This window comes from Choloepus didactylus, chromosome 17 (genome assembly GCF_015220235.1).
Source record: "Choloepus didactylus isolate mChoDid1 chromosome 17, mChoDid1.pri, whole genome shotgun sequence".
NCBI lineage: Eukaryota > Metazoa > Chordata > Mammalia > Pilosa > Megalonychidae > Choloepus > Choloepus didactylus.
In genome coordinates, this window is record NC_051323.1 from 19658274 (window position 1) to 19680185 (window position 21912).

At 36.8% G+C, this 21912-nt stretch overlaps 1 protein-coding gene and 1 pseudogene across 4 annotated transcripts in view; one reads left to right on the forward strand and one right to left on the reverse strand.

Annotated features, from left to right (window-relative positions):
* EXOC6B (exocyst complex component 6B) overlaps positions 1 to 21912 on the forward strand; it is a 702542-nt gene that overhangs the window by 502691 nt on the left and 177939 nt on the right. The gene's annotated exons all lie outside the window — the stretch shown is intronic.
* LOC119512745 lies at positions 4120 to 4463 on the reverse strand (annotated as a pseudogene).

Here is a 21912-nt window from a genome sequence, read left to right on the forward strand (position 1 = left end):
GGACCTTGTGTTAGGCAATAGGTTCTTGGACTTTATACCTAGGACATGGGCAACAAAAAAAAAAAGTAAATTGGACTCCATTAAAATTAAAAACTTTTGTGCATTAAAGGACATTATCAAGAAAGTTAAACCACTGACACAATGTGAGAAAATGCTTACAGAAAAGCTTGATAAAAAGCATTATCTCACATATATGAGTATATCTGATGAGAGTTTAATATCCAGAATACATTCAGAATTCCTACAACTCAATTACGAAAATACAAACCTAATTAAAAATGGACATAGGGCTTGAATAGATATTCCTCCAAAGAAGATATATAGATAGCCAATAAGCACATGAAAAGATATTCAACATCATTAGCAGTTAGAGAAATGCAAATCAAAACCACAGTGAGATACCACCTCGCACTCACTGGAATGGCTATTAGTTTAAAAAGTAGGAAAATAACAAGTGTTGGCAGGGATACAAAGAATCAGGAACCCTTGTCCATTGTTGGTGGGAATATAAAATGGTGCCGCAGTAAAACTGTACTTCCTCTGATAGTTAAGTATAGACTTACTGCATGACTTGGCAATACCACTTCTAGGTATATACCCAACCGAACTGAAAGTAGGGATTTGAAAAGATATTTGCACACTGATGTTCATAGTGGCATTATTTACTGCTGCCAAAAGATGGTAACAACTCAGATGCCTTCACATGACTTTCTTTTGTTCCACTTAGAATTTGTTGTGCTTAAGTGTGCAAGTGTATAATTTTCATTAAATTTGAAAATTTTTTGGCCTTTAGTTCTTCAAATATTTTTATCTCTCCCCTCCTTCTTTAATACCAATTACATGTATTTTAGACCACTTCATGTTGTCCCATATTTTTATATTTTTTCAACTTTTTTCTTCTCTATATGCTTCATTTTGAATAGTTTCTATTACTATTTCTTTAAGTTCTTTGAACTTTTCTTTTGCAGTGTATAATCTGCTGTTAATCAATTCCAGTGTATTTTTCATTTCAGATATTGCTTTTTTACATATATATGTTACATTTTGTTCTTTTTTATATCTTCAATTTCTCTCTTCATTATTACTCATGTTTTCCTGTATTTTGTCCAACATAAGCAACATTTTTATAGTAGCTATGTTAAAAATCCTTTTCTGCAAGTTCCGTCATATATTTTCAAGGTCTGTTTCTGCTAATTGACTTTTTCTTCTAGTTATGGGTCATATTTTCCTGCTTCTTTGCATTCTTGTTAATTTTAATTGTAAGTTTTATGTTCTTGGGTACTATATTTTGTTGTATTCCTTTAAATAGTGTTAGAGTTTGTCTGCCATGTATTTAAGTTCTTGGAATTGGTTGAATCCTTTTGAGACTTGTTCTTAATCATATGGTGAGTCATGAGCAGTGTGTAGCCTAAGGCTAGTTTAACCCCAATTCAAAAGCAATACCCTGTGGAGGATTCTGCCTGATGCCTCGAGTGTCAGGAGATCTTTCTACTCTAAGTGGTAGGAACACAAAGTATGTCCATCCTTGTATAATGTCCGCAAATTATTCTGCCTATTCCTTTCCGGTGGTTCTTTCCCTAGCCTTGGGTAGTTTCTTCCCATGCATATACAGACTAGTACTCACCCAACTATTCACTAGGACCTTTCTGTAGTTTTCTTGGGGGTTCTTTATTGAATCTTCCTCCTTTCTGGACTTGGCCCTGCAAATGCTAGCTGCTTTGGCCACCTGAACTCTAGTCTGTCTTTTCAACTCAGGAAGACCACAGTGTTCTGTTTGGGTTCACCACTACCACCACCTCAGTCTGCACTGTGGTGTGGAAATTGCCTCTTGACAGGTTCACTTGTTTGTTTTCCTTCTCTTGGGAACCACATATTATATAAAACCATTCTTTCAGATACTTTATCTAGTTTTCCAGTTTCTTCTACAATGGGAGAAGGAATCCTTTTTCTCTTTTTCCATCTTGGTCAGTAGCAGAATTCAGTGAATGAATTTTTAAGATCTTTTAAAACTTCTTTCTCTTTAGAAGTAATACATGCTCATTTTGGAAAGTTTGTTTGAGGGGAGTGGGAGAAGAACAAAAAGAAAATAAAATCACATAATATTTCACCATTCAGAAATAAGCACAATTCCAGCAATTACATCTAGGCATGATAATATCCTGTAGACGAACTGTTTCTAGAAGTCACCAGATTCCTTGCATCTAATTAGCCAGAATTGTTTCTTCTTCCTCTGTCCTAACCAATTATTGACCCAGAGAATGGAATCCTAATGATGGCTAGAGCAATGAAGATTGATTCTGGAAGCTGTATATAAAGTCATCTTTCCCTGAGTCTTGAAAAAAGACTAGAACCTCATTTAGTCATAAAGAAAAAGGAGGAAAGGTCTTTGGGGTATACGCAACCAATCAACACCATTGGTTAAATAACAAAGTCTGTGATGAATGATTGGGAATGACTACATGACTATATTTTTTTGATAGAGCTAAGAGATAAAGAAAGATAGAGGGTAATAAAACTGAAATGTATGACCATCGAAGACGAGTGATGAACTGGGAGAAGCACTGAAGGGTAAGAAAGATACCCATCTTATGCCTTGATTTGGTATTACATATTATGTCAAAGACAGAGCAGCTTCAATTTGAGATACCTGTAACAGAATTGGCATCCTTAGGGGAGAGCCAGCTTTCATGAAGACTAAGAAGTAAAGCAATCATATAATGGAAAGGCAGAAAACATAATAGAGACCATTAACATTGCAAAAGGGCTTCCATAGAGCCAGTATCTTATCTGAAAAGCAATTCAATATTTCAGATAGCCTTTCAGGCCTTGAATCAGCTTGAAACCAAGAAGATATGACTATGCCACTAATAATCATAGTATCACCACTGAAATTTTCCATATATCTTGGAGTTGCTAAAGTTCAATGATTTAGAATTTAATGTTTCATTTCTGATTGGCAGTATTTGTCTAACTGTCAAGAAACTTTCCATGGGCATTTATTTTACTTTAAAAGAACTCGATTCCATGTCTTTCTCTGTACCATCCCCCTCATTTTTTTTTCTTTAGATGCTCAGTGGTTTATAAAAAATCTTAAAGAAATGGTACATAAAATTCAAGTGACTATACAGAGGCGTATAAAAGCAGCCCAAATGACAAGATAATTAACACTTACGTCTTTCCACCCAGTGGTGTGTGCATAAGGTATTTTCCCTTTTGTCTGTGAGTCCTTGGCAGAACTGTATGGGTACTAAAAGAAATCAAACCCTGGACAAGATAGAATGTGAATGTTCCTTGAGTATTTGGCTCTGAAGCCTGGGCTGCCACTTTCTTAGAGCCCAAAAGCATAGTGGAATATTGCCATGAGCCTGAGATAGTCAGCTAATTTAGTGTAATCATTAAGAACATAGATTTTAGAGTCAGCTCAAGCAGAAATGGATTCAAGTCACCACTTACTTTTTGTGTGACCATGCATAAATTATTTAACCACTCACATGCCTATTTATGAAATAGGAATAATCATAGTGCCTTATATTACAGAAGTGGGTGAGGATCAAATGAAATAATGCATGAAAAACAGATTTATTTCATTGGCTGGCAAACACTATGCAATAATTAGTATCAGCTCCCACTGTTATCACCACCACCATCATACCACCATCACCAGCAAACCTCAGGATGTCTTTTGCAGATCACTTGAACCTTCGTCTAAAGTTTGTGAATCAGTTGAGTTTGGTGATGCACTTTATTTGGCATGAGAAATTAACCTTTGCTTGTTGATGGTTGTCTGTCAAATCTCTGGGGTATCCTGAAAGTTATGATTCAACCAAACCCAGTACCTTTAAAATGGAGATAATTCGGAATTTAGAAGGAGTGAAGAAAATATCCCTTTTCCTTTAGAAGTTGATAATGGGTTTTGGGATTTTTTTTTCGGGGGGGGGTGTTTGGTGTGCTTTGTATGGATTTCATCTTACATCTCCATAATTTGTATGTCTTATATTTGGTTTTGGATATTAGAGCACTGGATCCTGGGAGAGAAACTTTTTATTTTATTTTATTTCCTTTTTTTTTTTTTCTTCCCCAAGAGACTAATTTTTCTTCAGTCTTTAAGGACTCAGCTTCTTACCTGAGTTTTGGCGGAGGCTGTGGGGTAGCACCTGCAGATCAAAATCGGGATGGGGGTGTTCAGTCCTTCCAAGCTTAACAAGAATGATTTCTGACTACCTGGCTGTAAATAGCACAACTCATGCAGTCGTATAATTTCACATAAGCCTAGGAAGCCCATAGGCGTCAAAGACACTTGCTCTGGAAATGTCCCTGATGCCTGCAGCCTCTTCTGTGTTTCAAATGCTGAATTTAACAGCTTTATCCTTGAGCATGCAGCAGGCACAGTTCAAGCAGCAAATAGGCAGCACATGGCCGTGGCCCTTTTTGGCATGACCATTGTTCCTTCTTTTCTTTGTGATTGTGCTGGTTTGAATTTATTATGTACGCCACAAAAGCCATGTTCTTTAATGCATTCTTATGGGGTAAACTTATTAGTCTTTTGTTTAGGGTGGAACCTTTTGATTGAGTGTTTCCATGTAGATGTGACTCACCCAATTGTGGGTGAAACCTTTTGATTAAATCATTTCCATGGAGGTGTGACCCTGCCCATTCTGGGTGGGTGTTAATTAGATCACTGGAGTCCTTTAAAGAGAACTCATACAGAGAGCCGAGAAGACAAAATACCTTCAGAGAAGCTGAGAGAGACATTTTGGAGAGAAGCTAAGAGCTAACACAGACCCAGATGCTTGAAGATGCTGGGAGATGCAGTCAAGGACATTTAGAGTTGCTAAGCTAAGAGGTAAAGCCCAGAGTTTGCCCCCGAGAAGCTAAGAGAGGACTCCCAGATGCTTAGAGAGAAACACTCCAGGAAAGCCAAGCAGAGAGCTGAGAGAAGCTAAGAGACACAGAAGTGTGGAGACATTTTGGAGAAAGCCATTTTGAAACACACCCTGGGAGCATAGAATTAGCAGATGCCAGCCACGTGCCTTGCCAGCTGACAGAGGTGTTCTGGATGCCATTGGCCTTCTTCAGTGAAGCTTTAGCAAACTGCAACAGTGATCTTGGAAGCAAACTCTCGTGAGAGAGAGAAACTGTATTTCAAACATCAGTTTAGAACTCGTCACAGGATAGAAAGCCAGCAGCCTGTTGAATGTGGTAGTCAAGATCATAACTAAAGTATTATCTGAAGTCACTTGGGAGCAGGTTCCCACTGAGAGGGGAGCTTTGGATGACCAGTGTTCCAGTTTCCTAATGCTGCCAGAATGCAAAACACCAGAAATGGATTGGCTTTTATAAAGGGGATTTATTTGGTTACAAAGTTACAGTCTTAAATCCATAAAGTGTCCAAGGTAAGGAGGCATCAACAACAGGTGCCTTCACTGGAGAAAGACCATTGGTATCCGGAAAACTTCTGTTAGCTCCCAGGTTGCGTTTCAAAATGGCTTTCTCAGAAGTGTTGCTCTTGGGGTGTTTTGTCCTCTCTTAGCTGCAGCTGCTCTGAGTTCCCTCTGTCTGTGAACTTCTTTATACCACTCCAGTGATCCAATTAACACCCACCCTGAATGGGCAGGGTAACACCTCCATGGAAATTATCCAATCAAACTTTTCACTCAAAGTTGATTGAGTCATACCTCCATGGAAACACTCAAAGAATTCCAATCTAATCAACACTAATACATCTGCCCCCACAAGATTGCATCAAAGAACATGGTGTTTGGGGGGACATAATACATCTAAACTGGCACAAGCAGTTTCTGATAACTGCCATTGATCAGACTGTTCTCCCAACTCCTGAGTATAGGCTTCCTGACCTGTAGGGTGAGGGTTATTACAGTAGGAAGGGTGGTGTAGAAGGCTTTGGAGCACCTTGTTCCTTTCCAAAATAGTAAATCAAAGGCAAAAAATTTAGCAAGATGCATCCTATTACCTTCTTGTTCAAATACCCAGTTTGTTCTGTGCAAAAGACTGATGAGTCCTGGAGAAAATGATGGATCACTCTAAATTTAAAAAGATGTAATTGCTCCTACAATTCCTTGCAACCCAATGTGCCCTGAATTTGAACCCAGAGTATGTTTCTAATATACCAATATTTTGAATACTTTAGGGAGCTGAGCAGATAATTAAAAGCTGAAAATATTTAGTATTATAAGCCATAAATCAGTGGATATGGGAAAGAAAATAAGAAAACAGATAAAAGAATATTGATGAAAATGATAACTGTAATAGATAACATTTCCATGGCTGTCTACAAATGATTTTACATACGTATGTCATTTGACTTCATGACAATACAGTGTGAGACAAATATAGCAGGGATTCATACTGACGGACTCAGAGAGGTTAACTGAGTTGATTCATTCACTCTCATGGCTTCAATTGTCACACATATACCTACTGAAGCTCCCAAATTGTCTTTACTCTGGACTAGTATAAAGCCTTCTAACTGTTCTGTGAGCCTCGTGATAAATTACAGGGTTCCTTCTGTAAAAGGCAAATATAGTCAATTCACTATCCTATTTAAAATTGTCCAATGGTTTCCAGTTTTACCTCCAGTCACAAGCATGGTACCTTGCACAGAGAAGGGGTTTCGTATATATTTGGTGAACAAATGAACAGATTACTGAATTACTGAATACTTATAACAAGTAAATTGAGCTGAAATATGAATGTAGACCTCCTTACTTTGAATATACAAAGAAAAAAGCTTTGGAAGGTCCAGCTGAGACACAGAATGAACATCCTAATGTATGCAAGATCCAGTAGTCAAAGTCTGATCCAAGAGATAAGTGTTAGGCAATCAAATCTCAATGCCCTTTGCCCTGCCATTGCCTGCTAACCAACTCTAAACATTCTATTTTGTCTCTAAAGTCTTTTGTTTGCCAACTCATTCCCAAAAATAATTCTTACTTACAGTATGTTCATGTGCAAGGAAAGAAATCTGCTCAAACGGGTTCAAGACTAAAGGAGGGCTTATTTTAAATATCTGGATCTTTATAGAATCCAAGAAAAAGGCTAATGTTAGATACATTAGGGCAGGGATCTTTTCTGCCCTGCCCGCTACTATCTCCTTAACACCTAGTACAGTAAAGCTTGCTTAATAAATATTTGTTGCATGAATAGAAGTGACTCAGTTAACAACTGCCTGTTTCTGTATCTCTTCAGACAGCTTTGAGGATGGGATAGAGTGTAGATAGGATGTAGCCTGGAATGGATGTTAGATAAAGAAATAATAGGGCAACCTAGGATCTGGGTAGGTAATGGTTGGTAATAGATTCAGTGATTGGTAACTTTAGTACACATATCATACCACCAACTTCTATGGATTATAAAGCCATCCTTGCCACCAATGGTCCATTCTCAATATACCAGCTGTATAATACATAATAATTTAAATCTTAGGTGATGGAACAAGAAGACAGATTGGCCTTTGAAATCTGGATCTTCAATTCAGTCCCTTTGGCATACTTAACTCCTCCTCCTCTAAACCTCAGTTTCTTCATTTGTAAAATGAAGTTACAATTGTACCTATCTCATAGACTTGTAATGATTAATTACTATGTGAGTATGTACGCATAGTAAGTGCTCAGCAGCTGTTAGCTTCCATCATCGTTGTTGTCATCAGGAGAAAGAGTACGAGGCTGGAAGTCACAAAACTTCTATTAAAACCTCAGTCTTACCACCAGCTATCTGTATGGTCTTGGGAGTTCATTAAACCTGCTTAGGCTCCTCATTTATAAAATATGAAAGTTAGATTAGATGATTTATGAATTTCCAAATATTACATTCCAAGATATTTTAATGTCTGTAGAGAGTTGGTATAAGGTCTAAATGGGATAATGCATTAGAGATGCTTTACAAAGCCTAGTATATAAATAAATATTTGGGAGCAGTAAACAAATATTAAGAATATTTATTATAGTTTTCACTACGCTTATATATGATGCCATGTTCCTCAGGGGACTTACACTTAGAGAGTATATGAAAATGGAAAACAGACTGAGTGATTGTTATTAGGGGCTCTTATAATAAAATGGCAATTGAAATTAGGTCAATTATTTTTCTAAAATAATCTTTGTATATGATTCTTTAAGGGAGAATAGTCTCAAAGTCTGCTTTATATGGTTTACTTTTGAATGCTGTTGGTTTACAAAGAACGTAAAGCTAATCTACTCAGTGCTTGAAGCACCACAGTGTGCTGATAGAGATGCTGGTGTGGCTATGGATAAAAGCAGAGTTGCCATGATGCCACGTGTTGGTTAAGCCATTCTGAATCTCAGAGGAAACTTTTTAGAAACTTTTGCATCTGGACATGAATACTGGTACATTTAGATTTGAAAAAGAAAACTTGGGCTCTCAAATCTTGAAAATGTTCAACCATTGTAGCAAATGGCACCATTTCATCCTAAGAGATTCTTGTGAAAAGTTAAAATTTATTTCCTTTCCAATTAAAGTGTATGTTTTTCTACTTCCAAGAATGCTTTTTAAGTTGTATCTCAGGCATTTGGTATCTCCTTAGTCTTAAAAGAGAGCCACCTTAATATAAGGTTTGGAAGGAGACAAATGGGGAAAGTTTGAGCCCACTAAAATTTTAAATCTCATCTCCCTAGGTTATACAAAAATAATAGATGCTCCTTTTGTTAGAGGACATAACAGTGCTTGAAGATGCAAATTTCCTGTGGTAAACGGACGTGTTGTGTGTTTTAGTATCATTTATTTCAGATTCCTTAGCTGTTATCCTCAGCCGCATCCGTCTGAATTATTTTAAACCAAGCTTTTCCTTTATGCCCTCTTCCATCTGAGAAACATTACAGTCAGAAGATTGATGATAGACTCAGAGTTCACATGCAGAAAAATAAACTTGTTTCCTATCATTTGCAATGCTTTGCACATGTGAAAATCTAAGAATAATTAGTTGTTATTACTTTAATATGATGAAAACAATAGCTTGTTCCATGCGACAAGCTCTGTGGCTAATGAATTTTGTCTTTTGGTTGATTGACTGGTTAATCGAATCAGAAAATATTTTGTTACATCTCTTCTTTACAAAAATGCTTTTGTTCTCTGTTAGAAAGACACAGAGATTTGGTTAACCAGTCTCTGTTAGAGCATACACTTTATTCATTTTGTTATTTGGTTTCTCCCTTTCTCATTTATGTTCTATGTTATTATACCTAATTTTCATTTTGATTTAATATTTATAGTGAAGCTTAACAGATTTGTGAGGAAGAATCATTAAGTAGACAATTATATATAAAGATAGTAATCAACAGTTCATTATTCTTTGTGTTGCTTGTTTTCGTTGTTTTTTGTTTGTTCCTGTAGGACTGAGCATACTATAAACATTTTATATAAGAAATCAGATTTAAAACTCAAGTGCAGGGTGATTTGTAGGATGCAAATTCTACAAATGGTATCATTTTATCAGTCACACAACTTTCAATCAATCTAGGCAAAAGCTTCTTTGGAAGCTTATGGATTCTGTGGCTTTGTCTCTCCCCCACCTCCTAGGCCTTTAAAATCAGGTCTTTTTAAAAGCAAGATTGAGCTTGGGTTCTCAGATCTAAAACGATTTGGTAAGAGCAAAAACTGCATATTTCTTCCTTTCGTCAAAAATAGGCAGTACAAAACCCCTGCTTTGTCTGTTGTCTTCCCACACCTACAAGGTTTGTCAGTGCTAGGTGATACGCTTTTATGATTTGCCTTTCTTAGCTGTGGAGAACCCAAATAGAAGACCTCTTGCCATTAAGAATGGCAGTGTCACTTCTCTTTGACTACAGATGATAGACCCTTTTCCCCTCTGGGAGGGCTTTTCTCAGACATGGGTCAGTGAGTAGTGCCCACTAAGCAGTTATTTGGTTTATGGGATGAAGTTCCTTGAATTCCAGAAGATAAGGTAGTCATTGTCTCTCTGAGCCATTGCCAGACACCCGGTCATTTGATAGTAGGTGCTGCCAACCTGAGCAGTGGGGGCAGGCAACCTGCTCCTCCTCACCATGGCCTGAGATGCCATCCTTGTCAAGAAAATTGAGATGGATCATGCTGCTCTAACCTTGCTATACATCACTGTCAAGCCCTGCTATTGGCTTCCTGAGATTGGCCAACACAGACAAATTACCTTTTCTGGTAGCCGATGTTACCTTGGATTGTTTGTGGGGGATATTGGTAATGAGAGAGTGCAAAGGACTTGCTACATGAAGACTCATAATTCACAATTAAGCTTTTTTTCCCCCTTGTGGCAAACTCTCCCTATACCCTGAAATTCTCTCTGCCTGTCTGGTAAATATGGTGCTCGTCCCATCTCTAACAAAGGACAGTGACTGGTTCCTCTTTGAAATTGTTTACAGATTTCGTTTCCCGGTTTTATTTCAAGAATTTTTTCTTTAATTAGAAAGATCTAACTTAAACGGCATTTTCCAAAAGGTTATTTTCATACTGCATGGTTTTAAGAAGACGAAAATCATCTCTTTTTTTCTTCTTTTTGATGGTTATTCCAAACTTGGTGTTTCTTCCCTCTTTCTCTACATTTTCAATTTTGGCCCTTATTTTTTCTCATCATTTGACCTTATACACTTCGGAAGTTTTAGGGAATGGATAGATTAAGCTATGCCGTTTCAAAGAGGAAAAACTAAAATATATATTGTGGTGATTGCTACTTTCGTTATCGCTTGATTCTGATTCCACACTTGATAAAACATTTTCTTATGATTTCAGTGGTTTCTCATAACAATGTCTTAATCTCCAAAGCCTTTTTACTACTTTTTAATTGGAAACTCTAAAAAGCAGTTATTTTAAAATATTCATTTACCACCCTGATTTCCTTGAAAACACCCAGGAGCATCTTCAAGGAGATGGAACCAGTAGAAACAACAGCTCATCTTAACCATTGAACACCAGAGACCTCACCATTAGCCCCAGAGCAGTGTTTGACTATCTCTTTCTGTTGTATCTTCTGGCTGTAAACATCATCTCCAATGAAAATCATTTTATTTCTTTGGCATTGCTGCCTCCTTCCCTCAAGCCATTTGTACCTTCCTTTTACTTTCATAGGCCAAAGTCCTAATGTTTGTAATAAGCTAGAGTCTCCCAAGTATATGTGATGCAGTCACTGCTTTTGCTTGTCGCCAGGTGTTTACAATGGGGCATTTTACACATTTCATATTTTTTTGGCCCTCACTTCATGTCTTGAGGGCTGATGCCAGTCAGCTGTTTATTTTAATTGGGCCATTTTATAGGGTGTAAACCAGAAAACCATAGTAAATACCGTGTCTACTGAAAATTTATTTTGATTGTTGAGAGTTGACAGACTTCTTCTCAAGTCCACAAGAGCCTCCCAAAACATTCTAATCCATTTACTATCTTTAGTAGAGGGGTGGAGTGGGGTGGGAAACAGGCCCAAAAATCACTTTATCATTCCCAATTTCATTTATAAGATTGGAATTTGGAAAATGTGAGAAAAGTATCATTGCCAACACTTCCATTTAGAAAAGCTGAAGTTCCTAAATACTAGTGAGGCAATGTATAGAATTTTTAAATCCTGCCTCTAATGTTCTGTTGTAATGTAATTTTCCATGTACCTCCTTCTTCCCCTGGAAGGAGAAGGTAGTATAATAGGGTCATTGGTGGGTTATGTACACAGATGAGTGAATTGAGGAATGTGTTTTAGTTTTTGTTTCATCACTAAGTAGTTGTGAATTCATACAACTCAATCTCTTTTGATATCTTTGTACTCATTTGTTATGTATAAATGGGCTGGAATATCCACCTGAACCAGATGACTAGGAGTTGGCAATTCAAGTGAGACAAGATAGGTTGGGAGGTGTGTTGACAAAGGCAGAACTATTTACAAATTCAGAGAGGAAATAAAGAGGATTACATATTAGGGAAGTAAAACTAGTTCATTACGACTAGAGAAAAGGATGAAGTGCAGTGAGTAGCAAAACGAAGTGATTGAAAGATAAGCAACTGTTAGATCGTGTATGACTTTGTAAGCTTATTAAAAAGTGTGTACTTCATTCTGAAGAACACAGGGAGCTGTTTATATGTTCTAAGCATGATAATGACCTGATCACCTTCTATTTCAGAAAGACCACTGTGGAAAAGGTAAGAAAAATGCTTAGGTGAGGGGCAAGACTAGATACAGAAACCAGTTAGGATTAGGGTTGGCAGATAAAGTCCAAGACACCCAGTTAAATTTCAATTTCAGAAAAAAATTTTGAATTTCAGACAAACATCAGGTTTTTAGTATAAGCATGTCTAAAATATTGCACAGGGAATAAGTTAAGCAAAGGGCTAAAAAAGTGTTGCTTTAGCAAGAAGGAAGCCACAGGTGATTTTAGAGTGGTACTTTTAGTGGAAGGAGGGTGGTAGAAACTAGACTGCAGAGTTGAGGAATGAATAGAAGATAAAGAAGTTGAAACGGTGCTTGTAAACAACTTTTTCAGAAATTGGCTTTAAAAGAGAGGAAAAAAGGGGTTATTTCACTGCCTCTGGACATTTCAGTGGTTACTTTTCTTTATGTTGCCATTGTTTAAACCTAATGATTTGGGAATGTTTATTCGCAGATAACACTAGACATTATAGGTAATGCAACCAAGAATAAAAGAGAAATAATTATTTTCTTTCTAGAGGCCAGTAAAGTTTGCGTAATTCTCTTTCTCTGCGTAATTCTCTTTCTCTTCATTGCGTCTTCCTCTGCCCTTTCTTTGTAAATGGTGTGCCTTTCTGGAAAAAGTCAGGTCTCCTTAGCTTTTCACCAAATCCCAGTAACTCAGAAGGCTTAAGGCCTGTCTTTCCCCTCTGACTCACTGGAACCTCTGTCAGCTGCCTGCCTGTCAATGGATGGAAACAAGGTGGCCCATAAGCCCCTGTCCAGGCAATTAACAAGGGGAAAGGGTGAGGTTCTCTACTCTCCCCTAGGAAAGCATTTTTGAGGGCTTTTCAGCAAGGACCATTTTAAAGACAGGCATGCTTTTAATACTTGCTTTTGTATACTTGCTTGAAATATTCATTTGTCTCCTATACTTTGAAGCACTTAAGATATTCCTAAAAGCACCAGTTCAGTCATGGAAAGAAGATACTAAGGTACCTTAAAAACCAATTCTTTTCTATTTCCTTTCCTTCCAACTAACCTAAATTCTCTTTTAAACTTTAAATTCCCTCTCTTAGCAAGGCCTAGAAGTTAAAATGCCCAGTGCTTCCTCCAGGGCTCCTATTACATCTAAAGTGAATTTCTTGCCACCTTACCTAATAACTACCAGCATAAGGTCTCAGGTTTCAGTGATAGAGATTGTCTTCTTCTCCTTTTTTTGTTTTGGTTTTTTGTTTGTTTGTTTTAAGGGGAAAAAAAGAAAAGGGAAAGCAGCACCACCTCAAACTGAGCTCTTCTTGGCAAATTTATATTCTTTAGTAAGACAGATCCTCGGTCTAGCTCCTGATCAGTGAAAATAGTCATTTGCCTGTGTAAGCCCAATGGTAAGCAAGTATGTATGTTGATACTGATCGAATCAAACATTTAACATAGGTGTTGGATCATTCTTTTAATGCTTTATATTAAAATTCCCATTCTATGGAAAAAATTCCCAACTAATACTAGGATGATTCCATGATGCCAAGAAGGAAAACTAGAAAATTATAGAGTATGTTAACTTTCTGTGGACAAGACACACAGAAGTTTTTACTTTGCCACGTAAAAAAATGATCTTTGATATTAAAGACTTTTAATTTAATATTTGAAAATTTTTGATTCATTGAAGAAATGGCCACACAGGGGAGAAATGCGTATTGTAATTTTATTGAATACAAATCCAATACTTTTCATGTAATTAATTTTGCTGAGACATGTATGACTAGAATCTAGATATTGAAATGGACCCAGTATCAATTTATACTGTACTTGAATGAGATGGGACCTCAAGAGTATGTTTAATTCAGTCTCATAGCTTTAGGCAAGTGAAATATTATTACCTTCATTTTTACAGCTGAGACATCTGGCACTCAGAACTGATATGATGTGCCCAGGGTCACCTACTAGTAAATTGTAGAAAGGGCTGGAATACCAGTTACTTTAGCCAATGATCTCTTCATTTTAGGTGGACATCAACTTAGAGAATGAAAATCAGTTTTGCTAACAGATTCTGAGGCCATCCATGAAATGTACAACAAAGGAACATTATCCACTTTCAACTTGGAAAGAGTTATGTTGCCTTTTTTTTTTTTTTTTTTTTGATCTAGCTCTTTTTACTTAGGAAATATCCTGCGCATAACTTACATTAACCATTTATCTGACTTGCAGCTTTTTTCATGGTGTAGTACAAAATACCTCCACCCTCTTCAAGAAACCTGGTAGTGACTCTTGGTGCTTTTCCTTTTAATGGTCAACATTTATTTTGTATCTTATGTTTATAAGATATTTTGTAGTGATAACTCAGGATTTTTACTGCCATGATTGGCTGGGGGTACTGAGGCAGGGTTTCTTTATCCAGAACTTATGTGCTGGTCAGCTATCATCATTAAAACAAAACAAAACAAAACAAAAAGTTGTAATCTTCTGCTCTCCAAAAATGATTTGGAACCATTTTCATCAGAATAAATTGAAAAAAATAAATAAATTAGAAATTAGAAAGAGAAAACGTTTTGAAAAGGAGAACGACAAGAATACCAGTATAGGCACAGAGGTAATGTAAAAATTTATTGACAGGCATAGTTGAAAATATTCAAAGTGTATAACTCTCGTTATCTATGAGGATGACGTATTTTTAAATTCCAAATTCTAATATAAATTTCTCTTATTGGGAACTGAATAGAAACCATTGGGTATTACCAAGGACATTTGCTTCAGTCCCTGTTTTATAGCCAGTGTAAAAATAGAGTTCATATTGTTATCAAATTTGGTAGTGCTCTTTCTCTGTCATCTCAGAGTCGTAAGTCATTCTTCACAATTTCATTTTAATTTACAGTCATTGCAATCAACATCACATAGTGCTCACTGTTCAGTGCTCTAGGTAATAGCCACAAGTGGCTATTTAGCACTTGAAATATTTAGCAACTTGAAAAATTTAGCAGCTATTCAGAAATGAGATATGCTGTACATGTAAAATACACACTGGATTTTGAATATGCAGTTCAAAAAGATATAAAGTATCTCATTAATAATTTTTAAAATATTGATTGCATTCTTGAAATGATAATATTTTAGATAGAATGGGATAAATAAATGTATTATTAATTTAAAAATTAATTTCACTTGTTTCCTTTTACTTTTTAAAATGTATCTATTAGAAATGTTAAAATTACATATATGTGGCTGTCATTTCTATTGAACAGTGCTTTTCTAAAGAATTGACTTTCACCATTATGTTAAATCACCTACAGAATCATTTCTCAATGTAAAATTTCAGATAGTCACAGCTTTGTATATATGTTCATACAACAGAATAATCAGTACTGACAAAATTAAGACCTTAAAAGCATAGTTAAAATAACAAGGATATAAAGTTACTAGTTTGAAATACCAGTCTTTCTCATCTCTCAGGAAACCCACCCCTTTCATGGCAGATCTTCAACTTTCCAGAGATTATGCACAGAAGCCTGCTGATTGCTAATTGGGAGAGACCTCTTTCCACCATAGTTTTAAAAGGTCTTGTATGAAATTGGCCCTTATTATGTAAAATTGCAAAGCATTTGGGAACTCTGGAAAGATCTACATATTTTTATGATTTTATTGTTCCTAGCAATTAAATGGAGAAGAGCATTAATATGTATATAAAGGAATGTGCAAAGTGAATATTTGATTTTAGGCATTCTAGGGTGGGGATGCAAATTGAAATAGTAGAAAGACAGGCTTTGAAGGATGGTATTTTAACTGGTTCACAGATTTTTTGGCTTACATTTTTTCATCTGCAAAAGTCCTCAGTAATTACATATGCCCCCATCAGCTTAAGGATTCTAGGGTTTTAGGTTAAAGTCCTATAACAGCATAGGTATTCTAGTTTATTATTTGCCTGTGAAATAATACAGGGAGGAATCCAGAGCTATGTAGCATGACATTGTCCTGTCACTTACTATGATCTTAACTCTCCTTAACCCATCTTCCTCTAGAAGGAATCATGCAATGCAGAAGTCACTTTAAGTAAACTTCTTATCTATCATTTAGAATATTATGACCTTAGACTAAGAAAAGCACTTTATTTCTGTTAGCTACCTAGTACCCCTGATTTCATAGACTGATAGGAACTTTTAGCATCTTCTTCCTTTAATTCTTGGAGAGAAATTATTTTCTAGTTTGCATTGCTAGATTCATCCCACTCATCTCTTTAAACCACTTGCGGATTATTCTTATGTGTTAGGCAAGAAATGGAAACTACCTTCTCCAATTTCCTAAGTTCATTCTTCTTTACCATTTTCTCTCCAGGCAAATGTTTGATAGCTGGATAGTTGGAAAAAATGCTCAATATAATCTCTTGGCTGGAAAATGCTTTGTAAAGTCTTTGGTAGCTAGAAATGTTTATTATCATCACTTCCTTCAAGCAGCCTTGAGTTATTTCAAGCCTAAAAGTCCTTGCTAGACTGCCATGTGACGCAAGATGCAAGCTGAGGAACTCCAGAAATCACTGGCTGCCAATACCAGAATGTACAGACTCTGGGGAGAAAGCATCGATTTGCTGATGCTACAATTTTGGACTTCTATCCTCAAACCTGTGAGCCCTACTCCATTACCACCATGAGAACTGGTCAAGATTGACTTCCTGGAGGATGAGAGACACATGGCCTGGTCGCCTCCATTGCCATAATGTACAAAGTACCATCCACGCTTCGAATGCAGAGTGAAGCCATTCTAACCAGCCATTCCCCAACTGGCTCTCCATGAAGGAGCCCAGCCATGATCAGAGAGACTTCACAGATGACTCATTGACTTATGGAAGTTAGAAGCCTTCAAGAAGTTTCATGGGAGGCTCTAACACTTTAAATTCAAAGGAGACAAGTCATCATATCTTTTGTACTGACTACAGCTGATCTTCTGAATAGATCATCTTGGAAGTTTGCTAACCTGGAATAGATACACTTCCTTAAATTTATATCGAATAAAATTTTTCCATAAAAAAAAAAGTCCTTGCTGGCATAGTTTGCTGTGATGTAATCTCAAAAGTTTACTCTCTTTTCCTTTTCTGTTACATTAATGAAATCCTCCCTAGCTCTGCTTGCAAGGATGAAACACCATATGGGCTAATATCAGCGCCTTCCTGCCTTTGAAGGACAAGATCGAAAACCTGAATGGGCAACAAAGAGAGAAGGGCCTACAAGATAACAGAATATGCTGACCAAACAAAATGAAGCGGGTGACTGTTACTCAGTTTTAATGAATCCTGTGACTGTTACTGTTTTTCTGTTTTTTGTTTTTGTTTTCGTTTTTGTTTTTCCTCATTTCCTCTGGACTCCAGCCAATCCTTTGTCTGTTTGGAATATAAAAACTCAAATCCTCTTTCTGACTTGGAAATTATCTTGGAAAATATCTCCTCCAGTTCCTTACATGTGCACCTATAATAAAACTTAACCTTCTAAACAAAGCGAAGGTACTTGTTTCTGTTTGTTGTGGGATCAGGCGGACTTTACTGAAGACCATGGTTTCTGACAGCAGCAATGTATGCCATCAGTGACAGTCACTGCAGATGATCACCTGTACACTCATTTCCTCCGAGTGGCACAGTACATAATATGCCAGATAGAGATCGATTGCTGTATTTGTTTAGCAATAGCATGAAAGTTCCTTTATGCTTGTGACCATTTCCTAGGTTATTGGGGATTAATTCCTTATTAATTGAAAAGCCATGTCTTTTCTATCCTGATTCTCAATTGTCTTTCACAGCAAAAGGAGCTTGGAGAATTGAACTTTAGAAACAATTTATAAGTTTGTTTGAAGTACTGATTTGATACTTGTCATCAGACTTTATCGTTATCCTTTTAAATCAGATTTCCTAAAAAGAATCTTTGAGAATAAGTTCGAGTTAGCCTTTACATCCCTTACCGTTCTTGAAGTGGAAGATCTAGTAAATACTTATATATTTAAAATATGAAAAAGCAAAGAATAATTTACATCAGAGTCATACCTTAAATAATTAAGGGTGGCTATTTTTTAAGATTACATATCCATACAAGCTCACTTACACAAATATAGTCAGATGATTCTCCAAAGAGCTCTCCCCTCCCCCTTTTCTGTCTCCTTTAACATCTTCTTAGTTCTTACTTCCTTATGTTCTGGCCGACCTTCCTCTGACCAGCAGGGCCTGGAGTGGATTCCCTATGGAGTCCATCAACTCCTCTCTGTCATTAGCTTAGTGGAGCCATTGTGAAGTGATGCAAGAAGGTTTTCGCTTCCCCAGAGCCACACTTGTAGTCTAGCACACTCCTTATCTGTTGCTCCAGGGAGCCAGATACCAGGAAACCATTATATTAATACAGCAACAGCAGCGCATATTTTTTCAATCCCACAAAAACCACATGTGACCTGACATGATCTTAAGACATAAACAAGTACCCAACATACTTTAGGTTCTGAACTCTGAATTTTCTTTCTTTTCTGAATTTTTGGCAAAAACTAAACCCCGAATCCATGTAGTGAAGGCAGATGATGCTATCTTGTCCATAGTCTGAACTGGAAGTTCACTGGGATCAATAGTGTACTGATTTTAGACAGGGACCTTTGGTTAAAATTTTGTAGCTTATCTTTTCACCATCCTCTTCTTTGAACAAACCATGTTTTCCCTCAACAGCTGTTATTTTACCTATTTGCCAGATTTTGTGTACTGTTTTTGCTTTTCTGAAATATATTTTGCCTTGTTCATCTTTCTTTAAAAATTGTTCTTGTTCTATAAACAGTTTGCAAAGATTCAAAAGAATTCGTTTTATATTCTCTTTCTCACACTGTGCTTTTAATAAACTCCAAATTTGCTACCTAGATGTAAGATTCTAAAACAGTGATTTTAACTTCTCAGTTACCATTGTATTCTAATTTAGCATTGTATTCTAATTTAGCATCGTATTCTAATTTAGCATTGTATGCTCTTTATAAAATGTGTATTTTTTTCTTCAGCCAAATGTGAATGTACCAGATAATTTTTAAATATAAATGTATATATTTTTATTGAGACTATTCACATACCATACCTCTATCCAAAGATCCAAAGTATACAATCAGTTGCCCATGGTACCATCATACAGCTCTGCATCCATCACCACAATTAATTTTTTTTTCAATTTTTAGGACATTTTCATTACCCCAGAAAAGAAATAAAGACAAAAATAGGAAACTCAAATCCTCCCATACCCCTAAACACCCCCCCCATTATTATTCATAGCTTTGATATAGTACATTTGTTACTGTTGATGAAAGAATGTTAAAATACTACTAACTGTAGTATATAGTTTGCAATAGGTATATATTTTTTCCCTATATACCCCTCTTTTATTAACTTATAGTTATAGTGTCATACATTTGTTCTAGTTCATGTCAGAGATTTCTAATATTTGTACAGTTAATCATGGACATTGTCTACCACAATATTCACTGTTTTATACATTCCCATCTTTTAATCTCCAGTTTTCCTTCTGGTAACATATGTGACTCTGAGCTTACCCTTTCTACTACCTTCACACACTTTTCAGCACTGTTAGTTTATTCTCACAACATGCTACCATCACCCCTGCCCATTACCAAACATTTAAGTTCCCCCTAGTTGAACACCCTGCTTGTAATAGGCAACTGCTCCCCATTCTTTAGCCTCATTCTATATCCTGGTAATTTATATTTCATGTCTATGAGTTTACATATTATAATTAGTTCATATCAGTGAGACCCTGCAATATTTGCCTTTATGTGTCTGTCTTATTTCACTCAATATAGTGCCCTCAAGTTTTCTTCATCAACCCCTTTCTTTTAAGATGGTTTTGTTTGCACACCATACATTCTGTCCTAAGTAACCAGTCGTTGGTTCCCTGTATAGTCACGTATTTATGTATTCAGCGCCAATGCCACTATCTATATAAGGACATCTCCATTTCTTCCACAAAGAAGGAAGAAGAGTCAAAGAAGACAGAGAAACAAAAGAAAAAGAAAAGAGAGAGAGAGGAAAAAAAAATGACAGCTAGAAAGCAACAAAAGGAAAGATAACCTAAAGTAGAATAAAGAGTCAGGCAACATCACCAATACCAGAACTCCCATCCCCTTCCCCTACCCCCCCCCCCACACCCCATATGCATTTAGCTTTGGTATATTGCCTTTGTTATATTAAAAGAAGCATAATACAATGTTTTCGTTAATTATAGTCTCTAGTTTGCATTGATTGTATTTTCCCCCCAATCCCACCCTATTTTTAACACCTTGCAATGTTGACATTCATTTGTTCTACCTCATGTAAAGACATATTTGTAACTTTCATTACAGTTGTTGAGCAGCCCAGCTTTCCCTGAATTACACAACCCCAGTCTTTATCTTTAGTCTTTTGTTCTGGTGTCCCACGTGGTCCCAGCCTTCCTCTTTCAACCAAACTCACAGTCATCTTTGTTCAGTGTACTTACATTGCTGTGCTACTATGTTCCAGAACTGTTTTCCAAACCTCTCACTCCTGTCTTTTCCTTTCTGTCTGCAGTGCTTCCTTTAGTGTTTCCTGTAGAGCAGGTTTCTTATTAATAAACTCTGTCATTGTCTGTTTGTGAGAGAATATTTTAAGCTCTCCCTCATATTTAAAGGATAGTTTTGCCAGATATAGGATTCTTGGTTGGTGGTTTTTCTCTTTCAGTATCTTAAATATATCACCCCACTTCCTTCTTGCCTCCATGGTTTCTTCTGAGGAATCTGCACATAGTCTTATCAAGCTTCCTTTGTGATGGATCACTTTTCTCTTGCTGCTTTCAGGATTCTCTCTTTATCTTCGATGTTTGATAATCTGATTATTAAGTGTCTTGGTGTAGGCCTATTCAGATCTGTTCTGTTTGGGGTACACTGTACTTCTTGGATCTGTAATTTTATGTCTTTCATAAGAGATGGGAAATACTTATTGATTATTTCCTCTATTATTGTTTCTGCCCCTTTTCCCTTCTCTTCTCCTTCTGGGACACTAGTGACACATACATTCTTGCTTTTTGTTTTGTCCTTAAGTTCCCGAAGATGTTGCTTGTATTTTTCCATTCATTTCTCTATCTGTTCTTTTGTGTGTAGGCTTTCAGGTGCCTTGTTCTCCAGTTCCTGGGTGTTTTCTTCTGCCTCTTGAGATCTGCTGTTGTATGTTTCCATTGTGGCTTTCACCTCTTGTGTCGTGCCTTTCATTTCCATAGATTCTGCCAGTTGGTTTTTCGAACTTTCAATTTCTACCTTGTGTATACCCAATGTTTTCATTATATGGTTCATCTCTTTTGCCATATGTTCCCTAAACTTTTTGAATTGACTTAGTATTAGTTGTTTAAATTCTTGTATCTCAGTTGAAGTGTAAGTTTGTTCCTTTGACTGGGCCATAATTTCATTTTTCTTAGTGTAGGTTGTAGTTTTCTGTTGTCTAGGTATGCTTTCCTTGGTTACCCCAATCAGGTTTTCCCAGACCAAAATGGGCTCCAGTCCCAGAAGGAAGAATTATTCAGGATCCAGTTTCCCTGAGGGTGTGTCTTAGAAAATTGGTACACCCTTGAGGCCTCAGATCACTGTGCTTTTCTGCTCAGCAGGTGGTGCCTGTCAGCCTGTAACTCCAGACTGGTGTAAGGAGGTGTGGCCTGTGGCTGTTTTCCCCCAGGCTCTGGGGTCTGGTTCTGAATGGAAGGTGGTTAGTAGAGCTGGGCCCCACCTCTTTCCTCTTAGAGAAGATAGATCCCCTAGGGAGAGGTCAT